Below are 25374 nucleotides of genomic sequence, written 5' to 3'. Positions count from 1 at the left end.
CCTATTAGAAAGATTGAGCCCATACGCAGATAAAACTATTGGAGATTATCAGTGCGAATTTAGACGAAATCGATCTACTATCAAATATTTGCCATTCGACAAATACTCGAAAAGAAGTGGGAATACAATACTCCGGTACATCAACTATTTATTAATTTGAGAAATATTGTACAACATTCTTGCAGAATTTGGAATGCCGAAAAAGCTTGTTAGATTAATTAAGATATGTTTAAATGACTCCCAAAGGAAAATGAAGTCCGGGTAGGATATTTTTTATGAGCTTTCAAGTCGAGAATGGCCTGAAACAAGGAGATGCGTTGCCACCATTATTATTCAACTTTGTCCTGGAGTATGCTATAAGGAAAATCAAAGATAGTAGGATTGAATGATATTCACTAGGTTATGGCGTATGCTGATGATGTAAATTTAATTGGGGATGATAGAACAATAGAAAGAAATACAGAGGTCTTATTAAACGCTTGCAGGAACTGTGGTTTACAAGTAAATGCAGAGAAAACTAAATACATGGGAGTTCGTCGGAATGGTAATACGGGAAATTATGGATGTATTAAAATAGCAAATAATGCTTTCGATAAAGTAGATACTTTTAAATATATAGGATGAATATTAACAGACGGAACCCATATTCACGAAGAAATTAAATGCCGACTAAAAGCAGGGAATTCGTGTTACTATTTGGTTGAAAATCTCTTGTCGACGCGAATTCTGTCGTGGAATTTGAAGCTTAAAATATAAAACGATAACCATGCCTGTTGTTCTGAATGGTTGCGAAACGTAGTCGCTTACTCTGAGAGAACATAGATTGAAAGTATTTGAGAACACGATCCTGAGACGAATATTCGGACCCAAGAGAAACAGGAATGAAGAATGAGGGAAACTTCATAACGAGGAATTACATAATTTATACTGTTTACCAAACATTGTTAGGATTATCAAGTCTATGACTTGAGGTCAGGTGGGCAGGTCATGTAGCCAGAATGGAAGAAAGTAAAAACGCTTTAAAAAGTCTTAACTGAAAGTCCAATCATTAGGAAGTCCTAGGCGCAGATGGAAGGACAATATTAAGATAGATCTCGCTGAAATAGGAATACAACGTGGAAACTGGATCCAGTTGGCTAAGGATAGATGTCAGTGGACGTAGCATTGAACCTTCGGGTTCTATAGGCCATAGAGTTAATTAGTTAGTTAGCTACGCGTGATAAAACGATAAGTAATTTTAAAATACTGCCATCTCAGCGCCAGATTTAAGATTGATGAGGCCCTAACCTATTGAAGGTAATGGGGCCCTTTATATATTCAACTGTGCAACCAGTCCATGTAGAACGTACGTATCCTATATACAGAAATGAGCAAACTATTGATATTTTAGGGAGTACGCTAGCAGAAGGGGGCTCCATTATTTACATCATAGGTGTCTATTCAACACAAATTACCTTACTATATGTAGGTTTTATTTTATTTGTTTGTACCTTTATTTTGGAAATGTACACCTAGTCGCTTTTTTTTTTTTTTACTTTAATATTTTGGGACTCCCAAGAAAGTAGGACCCTAAGCTATAGCTTGTTTAGCTTATACGTAAATCCAGTATTGTGCCATCTATATTCTCATCAAAAATAATAAAACTAACTTTTTTTAATAAGGAAATAGAGAGTTAAATCAAATTTTGAAGGCACATCAACCATTTGTCTCCTAGACCAACCATAATTTTCTTAAGAAAATATAGAAATGTTTCTCCATTTACAAAATTTAAAGGGAGATCCGGACCCGGTGGACTACCCCAGTGAGTGTGGATCTTGTTCCAACCAATCAAGCTATTTCTATTATCGATATTATGAATAAAATAAAATAACATTTCTAGTTTTGTGATCCACGTCATTAAGTATCCGTCCGAGAGAAAGATTTTATCTATGAAAGCGAATGATTATAAAATTATTGGTAGAATGAGAGTGTCAGAGAAAACGGCAGAACCCCGAAAAACTGACGAGCACGACGTTGTTCACCACAAACTAACATGGTCTGGAATTGAACCAAGAACTCTTCGCACAGAAGCGAATGCTCTAGCACTGGGCCACCATGTTACTTTATATTAAGGTTTGAATTTTCGTTCCACGATTATTGCCGGCTAGGTTAAAGGAGACAGTGATGATAAGAGATGGATGAGATTGTGGAATGAAGAAAGTGGGAGGAAACGGGAAAACTCCGAGAAAACCCAAGCACACGGTGTTTGTTCACTGTAAAGCCCACTTGGCGCGAGCTGGGATCGAACCAGGGGTCCTACGCACCAAAGATAAACGCTCTACCACCGAGCCACCGCGGTCCCCGTGCTCCTTTATTATTATTATTATTATTATTATTATTATTATTATTATTATTATTATTATTATTAGTAGTAGTAGTAGTAGTAGTAGTAGTAGTAGTAGTAGTAGTAGTAGTAATAGTAGTAGTAATAGTAGTAGTAGTAGTAGTAATAGTAGTAGTAGTAGTAGTAGTAGTAGAAGTAGTAGTAATAGTAGTAGTAATAGTAGTAGTAGTAGTAGTATTAGTAGTAGTAGTAGTAATAGTAGTAGTAATAGTATTAGTAGTAGTAGTAGTAGTAGTAGTAGTAGTAGTAGTAGTAGTAGTAGTATAGTAGTAGTAGTATTGTGATGGTGGTGGTGTGGTTAAAATTTAATTATAGTAATAGTAGTAGTAGTGTGTTTTTACAAGAACTGAGAATACAAGCATTTGTGATGAGTGCTTTCATTTACTGGTCACGTACGTAGAAAAAGCGAATAACTGGGAAACATGTTATCACGATCTGAACGGGAGCCAAATCCGCGTCTTACGTGGTGTGGCCTCTGCCATTACCCTGTAAAATATTACCTCCTTTGGTAATCAATATATATTCCCTCCCTTCACTTCCATGCCTTTACTGGATACATACACACGAGTACGGTGTTCAGTCAGTTGTTATTTTATTCTTTTGTGCAGAATGAAAAATTATAGCTCTTCGCGGTTTCAAATGAAAATGTCAACACACGTGCTATAGCGTTTATCACTGATAAAAGAATTCCTGTGAAACAAAGGATTTATTTCATAGCCCACTTATCTTAATACTGCTTCATGATGCCATTTACGATTCTTTTAATTAACAAGGAAAGAAATTACATGGGACAATGTATTGTTTAAAGCAGTTTATGTTTTAACTTAGGATTTAGAGTGGGTGTGTGGTTGATGTGTGCTATTTCGAAAGCTATTTGATTTAAAATGTATTAACCTCTTGGCTAGTAATTAAATAATAAAAAAAAAACAGAGTGAATGTGTTGACCCCACATTATACAAGGAAATCAAGTCCATTAACTAAAAGTTGTGATACGAAGAAACATAAAATTGTACGATACGGTACATGGAAATGTAAATACTCTTTTTACATTAAGCTTACATCAAAACATCAATTTAAGCTCTATTAAGGAGGAAATAGAATAACCTCTGAAGAAAATCACTTACAAGATAAAAGATAAAGAAAAAGTGATAAAAGATCTGCCACACATGTATGCTACTCTTGTTAGTTTGAAATTATATACACGATCCTTCCACATCAGGTTTCCTTGAAACGAAATTACTCCTAAGTCATCAGAGAATTCTTCATCTAAGTTTGAAATTTTGACCGTCTTTTGACGTACATACGTATGTCGAAAATTGTCCATTTAATTGGTTCTCATACTTCTTTAGGTCGATTTCTACAGTACGTTGAATCTGGATTATCATATACCCTGAAATATCATAATATTTTCTAGTAATTTTCTAGTAGTAGAATCAATTTACAGTATTAAAGTGAGTTATATGTATGATATTTCTACTCGAATGTACACAGCTAAAAATGATGACGTTGAAACAGGCCAGCGGTCCCACTATGATTACCACTTAAGCGTGATATCTCGACATCACAGTACCAGTGTTGTGGTTAACACAGACCTGCTGTTACCGATTTGACACAGAGACGATGTTGAACGGTGGCGAAATAAGACTAGCGCGGTGTTACGAAATAGGTGGATCACCGGCCTGCGAAGATTTTCCGGCAAAAGTAATTTTATGTGATATACGTTAGATTTAGTGTCCTTATGTAAAAAATAATACCAGTTGTTTCGTACCACATACAGATTTGTCACAAGTCCTTCTCATCGGAGCTTCGTTTTTGTAAATAAGGTTTAGATTGGGTGTATGGAATGCAGGTATGGACATGACTGAGATAAAATATTGTATGTCCTCTGTTTTGGAGGCGATTGAGCAATTATCAAGTAACACCTGAACAACAAATATAACAGCTGTAGTTCGTGCATGCGCAGTGCCAGACATGATCAATACGCCAAGTTCTTTTGTCTGAGATGTAATTCTCGGAACATGTATCACGCTTTTGTCTACAAGTTACAACGTGCACTTGAAGTCGATCCGTGATGAGTTTGTGTTAAAAATGGCAAGTGGCAGTGATATTCGGAGCCGAAAATGTGTAAGCAATCCAAACTTTTTCTGTTATATATGTAGCCATTATACAATTAAAGGCCAGAAGAGAAATATTACGCCATTTATAAAAAGTTTGTACTTGGCATATTTTTAACATGAAATTAGATGATCAGGACAAGAATTTCGCACCTCATATTGTATGTAAAACGTGTGTAGAAAACCTGGGGCAACGGTACAAGGGATTGTTGCCATCAATGCCATTCGGAATCCCAATGGTTTGACGGGAACAAAGAAATCATGTTGACGACTGTTATTTTTATGTATGTAAAGTGTCTGGTTTCAATACGAAAAACAAAAAGCACATGGTGTATCCGAGTCTTTTATCAGCCATAATCCCCGTACCACATAGACCCGATATTCCTGTCCCAAAATCATCAATACAGTTACTAAGAAAGTGTGTCTTCGTCATCTTCAAGTGCAGGAGATTGTGATGATAATATCTTTATACCCAGATGTTGAAGATAAATCTCCACGCCTTTATAATCAGTGTGACTTAAATGATTTGGTGCGTGACCTAGGCTTCACTACAGAAAAAAGTGAACTTTTAGGATCAAGATTAAAAGAGAGAAATCTTTTACTAAATTCATATTGTTAGCAGAAATCGGGAGGAAGAATTCAGGCAGTTTTTTGTTCAAGAAAAATAACTTGTGTTTTGCTGTAATATCCCTGGTTTGATTCGTTGTCTTGAAATAGTTTACCAAGCAAAGGACTAGCGTCTATTTATTGATTCGAGTAAAAGAAGTCTCAAAGGTGTTCTTCTGCACAATGAGAATAAACTTGCTCCAGTGCCAGTCGCCCACTCAACATCTCTTCCTGAAAACTATCACAATTTATGTATGGCTTTGCAGAAACTGAAATACAATGAACGCAGATGGTTACTGTGCTGTGATTTAAAAGTGTGCGGCATCATATTGGGACAACAAGCAGGTTATACAAAGTTCTTGTGTTTTCTGTGGGAGTGGGACTCTCGGGACAAGGATAGACACTGATTAGTTTCTGAGTGACCCAAGAGGAAACAGTTCATGCCAGGGGCAAAAAAAACATTGTAAGTTTCCATTAATTGATTCTCAAAATGTGTTATTGTACCCCTTTACACATAAAATTAGGAATTATGAAGCAGTACGTTAAGAGTTTGGATAGAAGTAGTTCCTGCTTTCGATATCTCTATCAGAAATTTCCAGGACTGTCGGATGCCAAAATTAAGGAAGGAGTTTTTGACTGCCCCCAAATTCCGAAGCTTATGAAGGATCCTACAATTCACTACGACGATGTACGAAACACAGCTTCAAGCATGGGAATCATTCAAGGATGTTTCCAGCAAATTCCTCTTTAATGTTAAAGATGCCAACTACTAACAGATTGTCGAAACCATACTGTACAACTTCCATAAATTAGGTTGCCACATGAGCTTAAAATTACATTTCCTACACAGTATGAAAAAATTGATTTCATATAGTAACAAACTGTATGTTATAGACAAAAATATAATGTTCTTGTGGTGAGATTTATCCCTTTTACAAATGAACTTGTTACATAAAGAAGTGTTTTGTATATTCGTTGCAATTTGAGCATGTCCCATTCAAATTACACATATTCTCTATTATGGTGTTTTTTTTTATCGAAATTACAATAATATAAAAAATTTCGATTGCTAATAACAAAAAAATTGTACGTGACAGGCAAAACCGGTTTCGATATTTGAAATCAGCACATCTAAATTAGGTTAAATCACATCTTCAAGCTTTCGCCGAAAAAAAAAAATATTTCGCAGGTCGGTGTGGAACGTGAAAATAGGAACAGCACTACGGTGGATAAATCTTCATACGCACCATGTGTTGTTAGTATAACACTCCAGCTAGTATGATGAACATAAGCCATATTAATAACTCTATTATTCCTATTCATCAGTGATCAGCTAAGCCTATCATTTGCTAAGAGCAATGACTTATCAGATCAGATCACATATCACAGTCATCTCAAAATCAGATCAGATTTCTGTATCAGATATGTACAGATATGTATAACTATACTTTATTTTAAAGCCTGCAAATACATTCCTCGGATATCACAAATCTACTAACTGACTATGAAAATTTGTATTGAATTTTTATTTGCTGCTATAATCAAAGCTTTACGTGTTATCTTTGTCATTTATACTAAGTTACAAATAAAGAATTATGTTTCTTGTAACTTTTACGAGATTAGCTTTGTGACCATATAAATTTTGTAACATTTACACGAGTAGAAGTGCTGTCACTTGTTATTCCTATATTAACTATGCTTCTCCACGTCACACACTATTTTTCGTTCCTCGCAACCATTTATAAATGTCACATTTCATTATCCTTCATAAGAGTAATTTTCATTGAATAAGAAAGAAAATGTTTTATAGAAGTAGTTGTTTGGCTATAGAACAACACTAATGGTGCGTTACTAACATATCTTTTTTTTTATCATGTCAGATAGTTAATATGGCGACTACCATTTTAATAATTTACTCTAAAGTGCAATGGAGTTAAATAAGCACAAGACATGAATAACAAATGTAATACAACTCGAGTGGCAGTCATTGTGTTAACACAGACAATTTTTGTTGTGCAGATTTAGATTTAATTATATGCTTTATTTAAAAAGTTTTTGTTTAGAATACTGGTTTCAACATTTACACTAGGGATACATACAAATCACTTCAATGTTTCAGTATTAAAAGAATAAAGTCATGTTTCCGTATCAAGAGTTGAATAGTAACACTTTTGATCCCGTTCAAGTTCAACTTTAGCCTTCATCATGGGGGTTGGGGGTAAATAACATGTCCGAAATGACCGATGTGTCGAATTGACAGTTTTCGGGGTCGCTGAGATGAATAGTGACATCCCCGACACCGTTAAAGTCTAAATTTAGCTCCCCGTCGTCATGTAGAGTCTGAAATCTACATGTCCAAAATGACCAATATTAATGTCGAATCTATAGATGTTCGGGATCGCTAAGCTGATTGGTGACAGTCCCTATGACATTTAATCCCAAGTTTAAGCAAGAAGGAACATAGGAGCTGGTCCGCGAACTGAAAGGAACAACGTCGAAGGGGTTGTTCTTTTTTATTTATTTATTTATTACATTGATATTGACAGGGGTAACACCTAAGGCGTTACTCTCTGTAATTTATTTATTTACCTTCAAGTGTGATATATTATTGCATAAATATTCTCATTCTCGAGTGAAGAATGAGCATTTCAGCTAGTTGATAAATAAAACTGTTTAACGGGAATCCCTAACGACATGGACAGTAGACCCAACACTGGAAAATGGCAGTCTAGCTATCTGTCAGTGTTAGCTCTACTTTGTAATTGACCCCTTTGCTCATCAGAATTTGTCTGTAGACGAACCTTCTACGGAAGAAGTAAAATTGTGATTCGTAATGTCAGATCGACACTGTTGGATAAATGGCGGCAAACTGTTGGATAAATAACGGGAAACTGTTGGATAAATGACGAATTGTTGGATAAATGACGGCAAACTGTTGGATAATTGACAGCAAACTGTTGGATAAATGACGGTAAACTGTTGGCTAGCTAATAAAAGCACATTAAACTACGTTCGGCCAACACATTTTTACAACTTCATTTCTGCAATTACCAATACCAATCATTAGCCTATCAACTGTGCTGCAAGGGATAGTAGAAAAGATTGGGAACTGCTCTTTTGTAAAGTGGTATTATTGTAATTTCAACAGAACTGTTCAATTTAGTATTCCATGTCATCAGTCAACGTAAAACAAGTTTTAATCCCATGAACAAGGAACCTGATCCTAAAACAACTTTCCTTATGTATATCCAAGTTGTCCTTTTTACTAATTAGACAAAAGGACTTCTGCAGTGCAGATTACGTCAATGCGTCGCAAAGCAGGCAAATTACTTGAAAACCAATCACCCGTTCTTGGAATTATCACATCTTCTATAGAAAATATTTCCTCGGCATCGACGTCATTCATCTCACTCTCTCTCTAGGAAATGTTCCCTAAGAATGAAAAATCCCCCCAAAATTCAAGTAAACCCCAATATATATTCAACTGACTTTTTTTTTTTTTTTTTTTTGTTCTCTACGTGTGCGGTGTGCGTGCATATGTCTAAAACAAACAACTATTGGACGCCGATGGTCTTGACATTTGCGATATTAAAAGCAACAGAAAAGAATTTCCGATTCCAATTCTCTTCCCAAAATCTTCCAGATTGGATGTTTCGCTAGCGATTTCTCTTGGACGCATGAGCGATACAGTATCGCCATCTGCTAGATTGTGCTGCAACTACTACCGCTACACAGTTAACCACTTTTTTCGCGGATTTTTTTCCTTTCTTATTTCTCACGGCGGAAACCCGCGAACAGGTTGAGCCAGTTCAGTTCAGCGTTCAACACGCGACTGATACGGTTGTGATACAGGTTATTCATTATATAAACAAAATTAGATCCCACGAATTGAAGTTTACTGAAAACTTGTCAAATTTTCAAGTATAAGTCATTGATATTAAAAAAAATTGTGTGTTTACACTATGGGAAAAGATAAAACATTTAGATAAACGTTTCTTGTGAGAAGTGAAATGTAGGAGAAGAAATGTCAACTATGTACTGAAGATTTGGCGGTAAGTGTTTACCTTGAATAAACTATCTTTTTTTAAAAAAAAGAAGTTCGTTTAGAAATAAGACAAGCAGAGAAAATATCTATCAACTTTCATGTTATTTTGACATCTTTTAAAAAATGTGTCAAAGCCTCTTTTTGAATTCTTTGTATAATCCTGATAATAACTGAATAGCATTTATCAATTTATTTGTTAGCAAAACTTTCGATTCAAAGTACGAATAACACTATATTTCACACTGAAATTTTGAGAAAGGTCTCGGGATATATTTCAAAATGAACACCATGCAATTGACAAAGAAGTTTTTGAGGGAAAATCTGGGAAAAAACACATTAGAAGAACCGGCCATGGAACTCGAACTCGGGCACTCCCTATCACGAAGCAAGAACTATCACTTTTCACCTACAACCGGATTATATTATTTGTGTATATGAGTTTTACAACTATGTTGAGTAAGCTATGAAATCTGTAATACGGTCCACATCGGGAAGTTTAACAAACGGGTATCCATTAATAAACAATAATAATTAGGGGAACATTGTAGTTCAGTGATAGAGTGGTTCACTTCTTCAGCGAGGGATCCCTGAACCAATCCCAGGCCATATGAGTTTGCAGTGAATAACATCCTGTCATCAGAGCTCTTCCGTTTCCTTCCACATTCTCATTACACTAAATCTTTCATTTTCATTATTTTAACCTACAGTGCATATCCGTGGGACGTAAGACTACAAATTTAATTTCATTACAATAATGATCTCTAATCAATCTTTTCATGTTAGTAATTCGATCAAGCACGGTGGCTCAGTGGTACAGTGTTCTGGTACGAGTGTATCAACTCATATAAATCTGTGGTGGACAACATCACATCCAAGAGTTTTCTTGAGATTTTCCACTTTCCTCCTATACTCTCATTTCATGATTTCTTGCATTACTACTTAAAATTTATCATCGTTTGCCTTAGCATAAAGGACAAAATCAGAGGACGGAAAATGAAGGATTTCTTTTAGGGAAGTTTACTAGTCTTCAGTTACATTCATGAAAGAAATATAAGAACAGCTGCTTAATATTATCCTCCTTATTCTCCATAGATTATCTACTTTAAAATGTGTTCAATTTTATCGCTATAACGGATTGACTTGAATGTTTAAAATCGTTAGTATTTCTGCGAAAATATTTTTTGTTTTTTTATATTTAGCAAATTTAATTTCATCTGTACACTATAATAATAATACAAATAATACGAAATATTTCGAAGGTGACTCAGTGATAGAGTAGGCTACTCGCCTCTCGTGCGAATCGGTCCCTGGTTCGATCTCAGACCATGTGAGTTTATGGTGAACCAGATTGTGTACGTGGGTTTCTCGAAGTTTTCATTTTCCCTCCCATATTTTCATTCCACCAATTATTTCATTACCATTTACTTACCATAAAGGACATACCTATGTAACTTTAAACTAGAAATTTTATTTTAAAAACAAGAAAAAATCCACAATTATGCCCTACCTGCATATTGTACTGACTTCTGACTTTGGGGCGCGGTGGCTCAGTGGTAGAGCGATCACTTCCGGTGCTTGGGGTCCCTGGTTCGATCCTAGCTCGCGCCGTGTGGACTTTGTGGTGAACAAACACCGTGCTCGTGGGTTTTCTCAGGGTTCTCCCGTTTCCTACCACTTTCTTCATTCCACCATTTCATCCATTTCTCATCATCACCGTCTCCTTTAGCCTTACCGGCATAAACGTTGGACGTAAAACTTAAAGATTTCATTTCATTTCATGATTTCTGATTTTCATATTTAGAAGTATTTACTCATCGAAAAAACATATTTACTCTTTTACAATTGATAAAGCTAATTAAAACTTTGATAGTTGTTGAAAAGTGTCAAAATGTTCGTAGGTATATTCATAAAGAAATTTTAGTTACTTATGAACTTTGATCGCAAACTTCTCAAATTCAACTTTGTTGTAGCTGTTCAGTTTCTGCATAAAACTGTTCATGAGCTTTAAACATTAGCAACAACTTACTGTATAGGATTCATTAAAGAGAAACCAATAATCTCCACAAAAATTATATTTGTAAAGAAATCTTCCAATATTTAACTCTCAACTACCGATTAGATAGAAATTAAATGAAATCGTTAAGTTTTACTTCCCACGTTTATGTCGGCTAGGCTAAAGAAAACGGTAATGATGAGAAATGAATGAAATGTTGGAATCAAGAAAAAGGGAGAAAACGGGAAAACCCACACACACGGTGTTTGTCCACCACAAAGTTCACTTGGTGTGAGCTGTGATCGAACCAAAGACCCAGTACACCAGAGGCAAACGCTCAACCATTGAGTCACCGCGGCCTCCTACCGATCAGATTGATAAGTGGTTCCCAACCTGTATGTCGCGACACACTAATGTGTCGTGTAGACCTATAGGATGTGAAGCGAAACTTTAGGACTTGAAAATCACGAAGTATTTAACATAATTAGTTACGTAAAATCAATTTTGAGAGAGATTGTATCAGTCAATGCCACCAGCTGTAGCAACAATACTCAATTCTACTTAACCGCTAAACTTAAAAGCTTACACTATTATAATGTATGTTACCGGTATCAATAATGAGAAATCAAAAAAGTGTATCGCAACGTGATTGACGTTCAGTAAAGTGTGTCGGAGTCTAAAACGGCTGGGAACCACTGAGTATGTTTCACTGGATGCTTCTTAGTCAGTATATGGGATTATTTCACTTTCTTTTGTCGGAATTCACTGCCTTTTAATTCGATTTAATGGTTAATCAATTTAGAGTATTGTCTCCCACTGAGTATCGAACTCCGAGTAATGTGATTCAAGAGCATGAGTGGTTTGCATTTATATACGGTGAAAGACATTGCATTTAATAGTAAACTACTTTATGTATCAGTAGAAAAAAAACGCTTAAACTTCTTCATTCAGAAATATGATCATGAATAAAGGGACCACCGGAAATCCTGTTACATCATTCGTATTCTGGTTCTTGATTAAATCTCGAGTACTCCTACAAAAGGAAAACAAATTACCAGAAATAGATAAATATGACGAGATCTTTTATTTTTAAATATTATTTTGATATTCCTGGCAAAATTCAGCGGCAGCTCGTGTAGGAAATCACATTGGTGAAAATTGCAATTTTATCGCTACATACTAAGCGAAGAAAGCTTACCTAATATTTTAAATTTTGTAGCGATAAAATTGTAATTTTCCTCACCTTGTAGCGATAAAATTGTAATTTTCCTCACCTTGTAGCGATAAAATTGTAATTTTCCCTCATCTTGTAGCGATAAAATTGTAATTTTCCTCACCTTGTAGCGATAAAATTGTAATTTTCCTCACCTTGTAGCGATAAAATTGTAATTTTCCTCACCTTGTAGCGATACATTGTAATTTTTCTCACCTTGTAGCGATAAAATTGTAATTTTTCTTAGTTTATAGCAAATAAAATTATAATTTTCCTTAGCTTGTAACAATAAAATTATAATTTTCCTAAGCTTATAGCGAAAAAAATTGTAATTTTTACCGATAGGACTTCCTTCAAGAGCCGCCACAGGTGAAGTTATATCTTTCTCTGCTGTTTTCGATTGTTTCAGTTGAATAGATTCTACATAAATACAACCAACTTTAAAAAAAAAACTTGAAGATCAAATTTTACGGGTGATATTATTCAAAAGAAGAGAAGGTTCTTATGCCTCCTCATAACAATGCCAAGTGGATAAGCCTTTGTAACGGGCAAATTTATCTCATTGATCGTCCGCTCAGGGCCCTAATGCGTTTTTGACAGTTTTACTGCTGATAAGAGAAGTTGGTTTAATCTGTAATTCCACTTTAATAATTTCACCTCGATTCTAATCAAAACGCCATCAGAGAACAAGCAGTTTCCAATTCACCCATTAGCTAGTAAAAATGTGATTTTGCTATTAGTTCTGCGTTCATAATTGCCAATTTGTAGCCATTTGTTCTTCGAACTTTCTTTTTCCAATCAAAATTTACTTTAGCGAAGTATAAATTGGAATACTTCCTTCTATCTGCAACAGGATTTATACTGCCATACAAATGTACCTTACTTGTATTACTCTCACCTACGCGTCTCACGACCTTACCACAAATTGGGGTTTCGGAAACTCCCGGTTTCTAAAATTAAGTTCAGCACGGAATTAATTTGTGTAAGGTTTGCTGTAAGTGTATTTTCGTCCTAGGCTGTGTGTTTTAGTGTCTCTCAAGTCCAAAAAAGATCAAAATATAACCAAAATCGCGGTAAGAACTGGAAAGTAAGACAATAATCCAATGAATTTTAGTTCATAATGAAATTCATTGGGGCCATGATGTACGAAAAATATTTTAAGTGTAAATCATAAAAGTGTTTGATTTGAGTGTATCAGGAAGAATAATACAGTATGTTTGAAGTTAGAACACTAAAGTTAGGAAATGTTTTGCTTACTTTACTGTTGAATTCTGTTAACCATAAATTTAGCTATAAATTGAGGTAAGTTTAGCCATTTTAGCTGGATTGTATGAGTCATTTAGCTACTTTCTGAAGGCACTTGTTAGCAACAGTGAACACATTTTTTTTTAAGCACAACAATTTAACAAGCCAGTACGCTTATAATTGTTTTCCTTTGTAATCGATCGGTTAGCACGCTTGATTGCGGGTTTGGTTCTAGATTGTACGCTCAGATTATTTTTTTAAAGAATTGACGAAGAATCTTGAAACAACATTGTGGAGCTACTTGTATTATGAGGATCATGATAGTGGGCCTTGAAAGAGTGTATTGTTAGTATGTCCGTTGCTCCACACGGTAACTCTTGAACGAAAGCGAACTTTTGAATTTTGTTTCTTGTAATGGACAGCTAGAGTGATTATATCGACTGAGTTCGTTAGTATGGAGTCAAACCGTTAACATCTTCATGGGTAACGGTGCCTTAAACGGTGGCTATCTATATCCTATACATGGAAATATGTGCTGAGGTAAAAATAATAAATTAAAAAGTAACACAGTTTTTGAGAGAAGTTACTTTTGAATATAGATAATATAGAATATTTTTGAATGAAGATAATGGATGGATAGGTAGGTAGATAGATATAATTCTTCCATGATACAAGCCATACAAGGTAGACAAAAATAAATATTTTACTAGATAACCCAAGTAACAAGTAAGAACTTACACAGCTTCCTAGTACAAGATGGTGTGATGAAATTAGGTAGCACTGCGAATATTTTGGAAACGAATTATCCAAGATAGATGATTGTTAAAAAGTATTGGAAAGACTTTAATCCATCAATGGATCGACAATTGTTGACAATGGTATATATACTGTATATATGCGTTTCAAATAACCTTCACCACTACACTTACGTGATTCCAGTTCTCCTTCTTGATATCTGAGCATTTGAGATTAAGGAATAAACCGCTTATATTCTTTTTTGTTTAACCTTGTACCTGTAAGAATTTCTAAAAACAAAGGTAGTTAAACTAAAATTTACTATTACTGGGTATAACTGGGTAAAATTTACGGTTATGTCTGGGTATAACAAACGGTTCTGCGAACTGAAAATATTTTAACAACCAGTTCTAGCAAACCGACTGAATAACATCACTGAATAAGCTTTAGAAAAAATAGTGAGATTAAAACTTCACATACGTGTACTTGAGATATGACGGGGTGTATAAAGCGTAGAATATTGTTGTTTAAATTGATGTCAAGCCAGGGGTGTAGCCAGCAGTTTTATGTAGGAGGGGCCCGTCGTTTTTAGGGGGGGGCAGCTACAATGTACAAAGCCAAAGAAATTGTGTTGCAGTTAGTGCTCTTGAGGCCTGGAATAAATGGAAAATTTTAGTTTCCTTCCGGAAAACTAAAATGCTGGTTTTTAGATTATTATTATTATTATTATTATTATTATTATTATTATTATTATTATTATTATTATTATTATTATTATTATTATTATTATTATTATTATTATTCGTTTTTCGCCATAAATTATATTCCAGGTGTTTTTATTATGTTTAACCAATAACTACTGTCCCCGCCAAACGTTATACCTTTCTGCATAACTATTTTAGTTTAAGCCCTTGTATCTTCATAAGACTGATTTTCTTTGAAATTTCACTTAATTTCTTTAAAATTTCCTGACAAAAATATTTATTTATTTTCGTCACTAAAACAACTAATTTTATTAAAAACTATATCTCATTTACTGTTTTAGGGGCACTCCATATATTTCGTAACGCTATTTTTGACCAATTTTTACCCCCTTCTCCTCCTTGTCACACTTCGTAACGCAAGGTCGAACCTCTTCAGCTTTGTTATGTAACACTTTTTGAATTTTTTTCACCAATTTTGATTATTTTGGGGGTTATTACAATAAAAAACTATTTTTAATGGTAGAACTTTTTATTACAAAATGCTTATATTATTGTGAATATATTTGTAGCGTTTTTTGCCAACAAATCAAAGTACTGTATTAAAAAATGGTAGACCCGTAATAATATTTTAACCCCATAAGATTGTTTAATTAACTAATCCTAATTCTTCAAAACTACTGTAGTTTCCCTAAGGGAATCGCACCCATCATTTTAGGTCACTGGTGATTGGCAAGGAGAAAGTACTGCGGAAGATGCAGTTAAAACAGGATCTAAAGAAATAACATTGACCTCTTCTTCCGAGATCCAGAATGCTTCGTGCATTTGAAGGTTGCCAGTGTCAACGACGCAAAGTTCTGTTCCTCGTCGACCGCAGATTAGAAGTGGCTGCACACGTGCTGGAGCAGGGACATCACGTTTGTGAACAATTTTTCGAACACCTTCTTTGGACTTTGGACTTCAGTTTACCACTTTACAAATTCTTCTTGTCCTAAAACAGTGCGAGAATGCGAATAAATTCGATTTCTTCAGAAATATTCAAATCCAAAAATTGAAAAAAAATAGTACGATATTAATATCTGACGAATAATAATATCTTTCGGTTTTTAATCTCTTTTGGTCTGCAAATCGTGGATCGTTCCGTCGCGGAAAATATTATTTCACGGAAAAGAGTTTCTTCTGTTTCACATGCGAAACCTCTAAGAAGAAAAGAGTGCGTAACGATTCGAATCAAAAGTTTTAAATAATATTCTCAAAAATAGCAATACGAGTGGGAACGCGAAGGAATTTTAAAGCGGTGGTTACTATCACTAACAACTAACTCCAGAAAAGCGTGTGTCGTAAATGCAATGCTGTGATAGCCACAAAACGGAGTTTTATTGTATTGCAATACACACAGAGTTCCTCACCAGTCATGCTGGTGTCTAGTGCATCTCTCTCTCTCTCTCTCTCTCTCTATATATATATATATATATATATATATATATATATATATATATATATATATATATATATATATATATGTATATAATGTAAGTGACTACATTTGTAAGTTAACTCTTGAACCACCCGACCAATCACGATCAAATATTCAACATAGATGCGTTTCGGGCCTGGGATGGATTTTATCGTTTCACTTTGAAGGTGCACTTTGAAGAGACGGGGAAGATATGTAAAAATAATCGAAAATGACCCAATATTAATGTCGAATCCATAGTTTTCGGGGTGGTTGATATGAACAATGACACTTCCGATGTCATTTAAATCCATATTTTAGTCCCCATTAGTACTCCTAAGCGGGATGATGACGTAAAAATAATTGAAAATTACCGATTAATTGGAATCCAAACTGAAAACCCGAATAACGTTGTTTTCACCAAATTTTCCATCTGATATAAATATGTTTAAAAAAAAAAAAAAAAAACCTTAGTTACAGCATACAAAAAAGGTAATGCAGGCCTACAAATCAGTTTAGTACCATTGTTGTATGGTAGTATTTATAGTACCTTGTTAAAACATTTGTTTTCAAACTGTCAAATATAAATCGCAGTAAATTGTGTAATCTGCTGTGAAAAGAAAAAGTATACCGTACTATTTTCCGATCGGTGTAAGGAAGAGATACCATACTATTTTTCGATTGGTATGGTAAAATAATATTTTTCCATACTATTTTACAGTAAATTATTAAACGAGGTAATCTTACGATGATGTTTTAAAAGTTGGTCATTTGGGGGGCCAGGAAATCATTTGGGGGGCCTGCCCCCGATGGGCCCCCCTTGGCTACACCCCTGTGCCAAGCAGTTGTAACTCCCAGAGGTTACAAGATATTTTGGTTGAACATATATGTATACTGTATATATGTGAGGTTAACTTCACATACTTAGAGTATTAGAGTATGAGATAGTATATAAACCTTAGAAGAATGGTTGTTGTTTAGCATCACTTTAACCTCAAATAAGTATATGGTTTTTTGGTTAAATCTAATATATATATATATATATATATATATATATATATATATATATATATATATATATATATATATATATATTTGTTGGTTATGTTAAAGCTTCACAAACTTGGGATTAGAAACTTGAATATTGACCGATTTCATTCAAAAATGTAAGTTTCGTACTAGCGTTTAATATCTGTTCCGACTAATTCCTGAATAACCATAAACGAAAGCAGGCTGACTTGTAGGCTTATACATAAGATAAGACGAGATAAGAGACAAGCCAGACTCCTAAGTTCAAACAATACTCTTTCTGAGACAAGACTTTGTCAACACTCTTGTCCTTTTGCAGCCTTCAGCCTGCCATACACTATGGGATAGATCCTAAGAAATCTCTTACAATGTTTTCCTAAAGTCAAAATCTCAGATCACATGTCATTTCCTATGTTCTGAACGATCCTGTGAAATTTCTCTTGTTTAGAGCACGCTCTATTTCGGAAAAATTCGTAAGATTTTGATTTAAGCGACATCAGGTGAGAGAAAGTGAAAACACATTTGTTTTCTCCCCGCCAGCCGCCGTATTTGTCCACGATAGGATGTGATCTGTGCACTATATTTAAGAGTGAATCATGAGCTGGAGCAAAGATATTATTTGCACACTTATTATTGCATACGAGGAGCGTACATTTTTATATAATACAAAGTCAACGCTCTATCATAACAGACAAAGTTTTGTCCAATAACGTCTATTGTTTCTTCCTTTTTGCTCTCATAATTAATAGTGTTGTTAATATTATTCCCACATTACCAATTGCTTGTTCAATTGTAGGCGTTATTTATTTATTTATTTTTGTTTTACTACAATGCACTATGGATTAACATCTCGCAACGTCATTGGGTCAAACTGGAAAAATCACGTGTATGGCACAAAAGGGTAGGATTTCTTACAAGATAGGTCGTAATATTTTTCCGAAGATAAAGCCTAACGAGGAAGGTCCATAAACCGTGAGAGTTGAATTTTGATGAAAACTAGTGACAAGACTCAGTTCGAGATGCTAAGTAACGTAGTAATAGTCACTCGATGCGCAAATGCTTCGTTGAGCTGCTACACCGACGCCATCTTGAAATCCAATAGGCAATGTCCAAGAATACCCTTTTGGCATAAAAATGAAAAAGTTTTTGGTAGATCTGACTTCAACATTGTAAACCGGGATAGTGCATCTATATGTGGGAGTACTTCCAGTGCATGATCGCCATCTTGAAAGGCGCCATATTGAATCCCGGTCAAATATGATAAATAGCAATGGGGTCATGTGGGGTATCAAAAAGCACTGGAACTTACTCCTGAATCCATTTCCGTAACCAATGTTTACATATCTGTTTTCAGTTCAGAGTTAAGAGCTCTCTTACCCACAAGAACATATAAGCACTGTGCAAGTTAAATTTGTGTTATGGAACACGGTCATGCCAGCAGTTGCAGGGTTTTAACTAATGCCTGCAGGGTAGTAGTCACTTGATCTACAATAGTCACTATATCAATAAGATCTTGAGCCTAATGAGAGAAATCATTAGTTAAATTGAAATGCCTCTAGTGAAAAATGGAATAGCAGCACTGTAACAAATTATAAGCACTTAAATGTTGTAATATAAGTTAGGTGCAACGGCACATATGATTTTACAAGAATATGTGTTGAAGTTATTAGAAATTAATAGATAAATTATCACAAAAATAATATAAACTGGTGCACATAAGCAGATATTAACCTACTGACCTTTTGCTCTTCCGTTGTGATGATGGAGATCCATAACGAAGTGATTAGCACACAGCATCATGGAGCAGTACAAACACTTAACAAATGAACTTTCATCACAATCTTCATAACCACAGACACTATTTTCTACTTGCAACATAGTCTCCAGATCATTTGTAAATGAACCAACTATTGCTCTGGTGACGTACCCACATTTTTGCCATGCATATGCAAGCATGTCCTTTAGGACTGGAGCACAAAATTGATGATACACAGCAGAATGCATTTTCATTATGAAAATTCTGTCATATAACTTGTTCGGTGTACCAGAAACAATGAATTTATGTCGAAAATAATCCTCAAGTCTCCGAATTACCAGTTTATATTGCCGAAAAAGGTATACATCAAGAGGTTGAATGAATTTGGTGGTCTTTGGGGGTATAACTTCAACACGAATGTTTTTCTCATGTAACAATTCTCGCACGTCTTCACTCGTCTGTCCACTCCACGAGTCAAGCAACAGCAGGGAATCCTCTTTCACATCAGGAATAAACACGTCTTTTAGCCACTGTTTCACGTGTTCGCGAGTGAGTTTGCCTGATTTGCTCGCATCAATAACAATGTTGAAAGGTGTCTGTCTATCTAACTGTTGTTTCACTTTGGGTCCGAACACGCCCTTAGGCTCCTGGAAACATATATACCGTATTTACTCGCGTAATTTTCACACTTTTTTAGACGAAAAAAGTTGTTTTGAAACAAGAGTGCATAAATTTGCGGGGGAAAAATTAGCCACATCAGTGAACATCATCTATTTTTTTTCCCCAGCCAAAATAACACGAAAATACCGGTACACATTTTCTTTGTAGCAATAATTGACAACAAACAACTAATTCTAAATTTGTAGAAAAATAACATTAAAAAATTGATTAAGAAGTCGTGTGGTTTCTTACCTTACAACAATGGCTTTACTGCGTTGCCAATTATTCATTAGCTACCGTAATTGATTCCTGGGAAAATGCTGTTTCACGAAAAGTTTCCGCGTGCGCAAATTACGCGAGGAAACTAAAATATACAGAAAATGCCCTTCAAAATGGGGATGCGAAAATTATGCGAGGGCGAAAATTACGCACGTATTTACGGTATATGTGTGTGCCTAGCTGTACTGGGGAAATGTGAATTTGGATGGTATATGCGTGGGACACTCAGGCCAAAGACTGAACGACTGCTGTGGTATGTTTCTAACCTATTTCTGACAGAGTTCTAATAGAGATCATTTCGTACTCGAACCTAGACTGATCAGTATTAAAGATGCATTCACTGTTGTACGGTTTCTCATGTATTATTTTATTAATTTTAATCACAAAATTTTGGGCATTATCAAGTAATTCACCTTCGTTTTCAACATCTTTCTTCGTTACAAATTGAGTAATCCTTCGTGAGCGAATCCTGTGCTCTATTTTAAATTTGTTAATGAAACCGCGAGGAGCACGGAATGGATAGTTCAATTTCCTCGCTGTCAGCAACATCCACGCTTTAAAATGATAATCATGTACCGTAAGTCCTTTAGTGCGATAAATGTTGAATGTTTTTAGTACTTCGTATTTTAGTAGTGACATGACATGAGAGCAAGGAGGTTTGTTACGGAATTTCAAAGCCTTATACACAAACGCCGTATTGCATTTGAATTTCTTCGCTGCAGCTGCAACAGTATTACGTTTCCCATTCTTTTTCAACCACGCAACATGCTCCTGAATTTGTTCGTATTTTTTAACGACAGCTTCTGTTACACGTACAGATTTTGTCCAGCTTGGAGATGACATCTCATACTCGCTCGTAGAAGGCTCACTTTCACTAATTGATGGACTAGTTATCTGTTCCAAATCTATTTCGTTTGTCGAATCTTCACGCTCACTCTCTGTGTCAGTGCCTACATCTAATGTGTCACTCACTGTTAGAGAAATGTTACCATCATATTTGCTTGTTATCATTGCAAGCAATATACCTGCAAATGTCTTATCTTTTACCCCATTCTCACTCACGACACTATACTTTTCCACCACTGCTTGATTTAAAATGTTGACTACGTTTATTGGATTAATTGTTCGCATTTTGTGCATGGAACGAATGTTTCACTGGTCCAACAAATACGATCGTACCGAACGTCAGACGCCTGCCCGCACCAAAATTGCTGTACTACTACCGTTTGTCATTCGGAGACAGACACCATTTACCGCACTGCACACACATGCTGCAATTATTGCCTGTAGAAAACTCTCTAATTCTGCGTGCTATGTCTTAATACCCTAAACAATAGTCTAAAGTCAAGAGAACTAATAAGTCCACTTTGTTAGTTTTCAATAGTACGGAGTACAATATTGGGGAAATTCAGCACATTCCCATGGAGTATTTCAAACACAAAAAAGAGCCATATATATCACTGTGACTGTTAAAGCACATGAATAAACAAATCCCAAAATGAATTTCTTGAGTTGTCAAGTACGTGATTTAAATAATAAATACATCCTCGAAACATCTGCTACAATTAGTTATTTATCGTTTTGATATGAAAACTAGTCTTGTCTTCATTATAAGCTAGTGTTTTATCGTTAAAGGTGGAAAGATGCAGATGTTTAATTATTTAATATTGAAGGAAAAAGCAAGAAGAGGATCTTTTTATGGATTGCAAATTGATATTGAATCTTGTGACAATCTTTATTGCCACTCTTCTTAGCAGGTGTGTATGCATTATCTTATCACTAATAGCAGAACAGACACAAGAAAAAGTGAATTTTAAGTTTTCAGGTGTATATTCAGGACTAGCTCGGGAGAGTAATGCTCCCGGAAGTAGAAACGAGAAACACAGTTCTGATTGGTTGGCGTTATCCACTTCTTGCCACGTTGCTTTAAAATAGCAAAAAGCAAATGCTTGCTGCTGTCGGCCTTCGTGGACGAGTGGGCTAGCGCCATATGCTAGTAATAAGTCTCTTTTGGCGCGAGTTCAAACCCGACCCGAGGAGTTTTTTTTTTTTTACATTTTTTACACTTATTAAATTAAAATAATATGAAAATAATACTTAAAAAAGTGATTTATTTATTTTTGTGCAGATAAGTAGTTGTAGTACTTATTCCCTTGTACTCCATGATATAGGGCTTGTTTTGTTCCCCTTGTACTTCATGATATACATTTAATGACGCTTAAAACAACTGGCTAGGATAGCGCGTAAAACAGCTGGCTAGAGTAGCGCGCGGAAAAACGTACTTCGGGGAGTATTACTCTCCCGAGCGGGTCGTGTATATTCTAGGAATAGGCTGTAAACTGATAATTTAAATTCCCTTCATTGTTCAATGCGTCAGCGATAAATCGATTTTATTTAGACAAACTGACAATAAATGCATTAAAGAATTTTAACTTCGTAATATGCACGGTAAAGGTTGTCAAATATGAGTATTGGAAAGGAACGCAATTTTCTGCAACAATGAGGGAATTTGCGTAAGGTTTCAAGATTGGAGAAGGAAACATAATATAATGGACCACGTAAAATTGCCTAAAATAGAGTTTTGGTTTGATTCAGTTCAACGTCCCACACTTATGCCCGCTACGCTAAGGGAGACCTGGACCTACTGATTATAGTGGATTTTCTAATATATATATCTGAACTACCCCTTTGGTATTCTCTGCTCTTCAGCACTATTAAACAAGTGTTTCATCGACCACCAGTCTATTCCATGGGTCCATCACACTTTGAAATAGGTATAATTTATTACAGTGCTGCTATTCCATTTTTCACTACAGGAATTTCAATTTAATTAATGATTTCTCTCATTAGGCTCAAGATCTTATTGGTATAGTGACTCTTGTGGATCAAATGACTACTACCCTGCAGGCATTAGTTAAAGCCCTGCGTTTACTCGCACGACCATGTTTCATAACACAAATCTAACTCGAACAGTTTTTATATGTTCCTGTAGGTGAGAGAGCTCCTAACTCTGAACTCAAAACAGATATGTAAACACTGGTTACGGAAATGGATTCAGGAGTAAATTTCAGTGCTATTTGATACCCCACATGACCCCCTTGCTATTTATCATATTTGACCGGGATTCAATATGGCGCCTTTCAAGATGGCGATCATGCACTGGAAGTACTCCCACATATAGATGCACTATCCCGGTTTACAATGTTGAAGTCAGATCTATCAAAATCTTTTTCATTTTTATGCCAAAAGGGTATTCTTGGACATTGCCTATTGGAATTCAAGATGGCGTCGGTGTAGCAGCTCAACGAAGCATTTGCGCATCGAGTGACTATTACTACGTTACTTAGCATCTCGAACTGAGTCTTGTCACTAGTTTTCATCAAAATTCAACTCTCACGGTTTATGGACCTTCCTCGTAAGATAAGATCTTTTCTAGGATTTATCTCGTAGTGTATAACAGGCCTTGCTGAACTGATGCTGACCCGCTGACACATAACACATCTATTCTACAGCAAACTAATTTATCACTACAAGTATTATTTTAACTATAGAACACTACACAAAAAACTACATGTTTCTGTGACAATAATAAAACAATTTACCCGATAATACTCTAAAGAAATTATGCTGAGTGAAATTATAGAAATATTCCTGTAAGTTTGCGTGATGATAATTACACAACATAGCTTCCTTATGGCACAAATTCAACTCTTAATGTGTGTTTCGAACTTTGGATATGTCTAACCTGAATCCAGATTCCACAAGAATAGGAGAAACGTTCAAGTAACCGTGAAAAACTGCTTCTGCTAATTGTATGTTTCTGACAGGAAAAAAAAAATTGTTCTAAGTGGAAAAAAAGTCTGTTGCGTTTACATCACACGACTCAGACATGTCAACGAAGTACATGTGTTGTTTGGTCCTCCTTCTGCAAAAGTCCAAGTGATACATCAGTAACCAATCAGATTTTGGAATAGCAGACAGACAGAAGTGCTTTCGTTGTTCTTTGATGTAGTGTTAACCAACTTCTGTTTACAAAAACTAAACTAACAGTGATGGGAATTAGTGTTCGTGGTTTGAGGGAAATTTCGTACATAAATTTTGCAAAAAGGGAAAAAGGGGCTTTTTCGATAAAACATGAAAATCAAGGGAAATTGTCGCGCAGACTAGTTGACCAATACAAACGTTTAAACTATATTTTGCTCTTCAGAAATGAACCAATACATTAGCAATAATGTGTGTGTATGTGTGTGTTTTCAAAGTACTATAATCTATGCCCATTGTTGGCAGGGTGCATTTGTGTACGATATATTTTTTGTAAAATAATAATAATAATAATAATAATAATAATAATAATAATAATAATAATAATAATAATAATAATAATAATAATAATAATAATAAATAAAATAAAGAAGCGAAGGAAAAGTAAAAGAAATAGAAGCAAAAATGAAGTGAACAAAACAAATGTAGTGTTGACCTTAACTAATATAATCACGTAACATCTGTCATAGGCCTAGTTTGTTCTGGACACTCAACGAACTAGGGATAATTTGGTATGAAAAGGGAAAAAAAATGTGTCAGTCGAGGGAAATCTACGAACATTGATGGAAACAGAAGTTTTAACCACACATCAACATCACCCAACTCACAGTAACAGCCACTGCACTGGACATAACTGTTCATAGTTTTAGTATTGTGTATTATGCAGTTAATATTTTAATGAGCGGGTGAAGGAACTCTGCATTCGTAACAAGACAACACTGTATAGTTTCAGAGCCCCTGGTAGGTGCTAGACATTTATGCTCGCTGAAACAGGATCTCGCAGGTAAAACATATTTTAGACCTGTAACACGTTCATTTGTGTCAAGTGAAATATATATATGCACTGGACTATTTCATTCCGAAGCATGAAAATGCATTGTACGTACTATTTGTTTAAAAGGTATTTAAAAACTCTGTGGATTGAGTGTTTGGTAATGCATAATATTTGACTCAGTAGAAAATTATTCTACAAGTAGTATGTGCATTATTATGAGTACGTATGTGTTACTAAACGGTAATAATATACTACTTACAGTGTATTTTGTTTACATATTTAGTACATAAATAAATAATCTTTTCCAGTAGATCAAAAACTACCAAATTATTATTGGTATCGA

At 35.1% G+C, this 25374-nt stretch overlaps 1 protein-coding gene across 1 annotated transcript in view; it reads left to right on the top strand.

Moving 5' to 3' along the window:
* Positions 1–8930: 8930 nt before the first annotated feature.
* The window catches only part of LOC145668882 (uncharacterized), a 182153-nt gene continuing 165709 nt past the window's right edge, over positions 8931–25374 (top strand). The window contains exon 1 of the mRNA XM_081737142.1: positions 8931–9155. The gene's annotated coding sequence lies outside the window, so the exon portion shown is untranslated. The remainder of the gene's footprint in view (positions 9156–25374) is intronic.

Source organism: Thermobia domestica, chromosome 13 (genome assembly GCF_964235325.1).
Source record: "Thermobia domestica chromosome 13, izTheDome1.hap1.1, whole genome shotgun sequence".
Classification (NCBI taxonomy): Eukaryota; Metazoa; Arthropoda; class Insecta; order Zygentoma; family Lepismatidae; genus Thermobia; species Thermobia domestica.
The sequence above is the reverse complement of the archived record's forward strand: the minus strand, read 5'-3'. Positions and strand labels throughout refer to the sequence as shown.